Consider the following 527-nt stretch of genomic DNA (forward strand, 5'->3'; position numbering starts at 1 on the left):
CGAAACGAACGTTCAAACGTTGTAGTTATCTATACAAAATGGCCGGATTTCATTGAATTGTTTACATACTTTAAAGTTTTTTTCCTTGCGAACGGAGTCAAGGCATCATTTTTATTTTTTGAAAGGAGGTTTTCAATGGTGTTTGCAGATTATTATAGCGTTGGGAGGCGGATCTTGTTGGATCGTTTCGATAGTAATATAGTAAATATTTATATTAATTTATTATTTCTAAAAAAAGTTAGTAATTAAATCCCTTTTTCCAATACTTGGATATGATTATGGTATTTATTTTTCTATTTAGTACTCAGTAGTAATAAGATAAAATTATTTTTTTGTATTATTAAATTTGCATTATTTGTACTCATGTCTATGAGTGAACTTTCTCTAATTTAACTTTATTTAAACAATTTATGTCGAGTTAGATATAGAAGGTAACTATTTAAATATTTTTTCGAAAAATAATGTCATAAAGAAGTTTCACTTGTTACCTTTGTGCACTAGTACACACACACATTTCATTTTTTAAG

This window comes from Trichoplusia ni, chromosome 14 (assembly GCF_003590095.1).
Source record: "Trichoplusia ni isolate ovarian cell line Hi5 chromosome 14, tn1, whole genome shotgun sequence".
In the NCBI taxonomy this organism is placed as follows: Eukaryota; Metazoa; Arthropoda; class Insecta; order Lepidoptera; family Noctuidae; genus Trichoplusia; species Trichoplusia ni.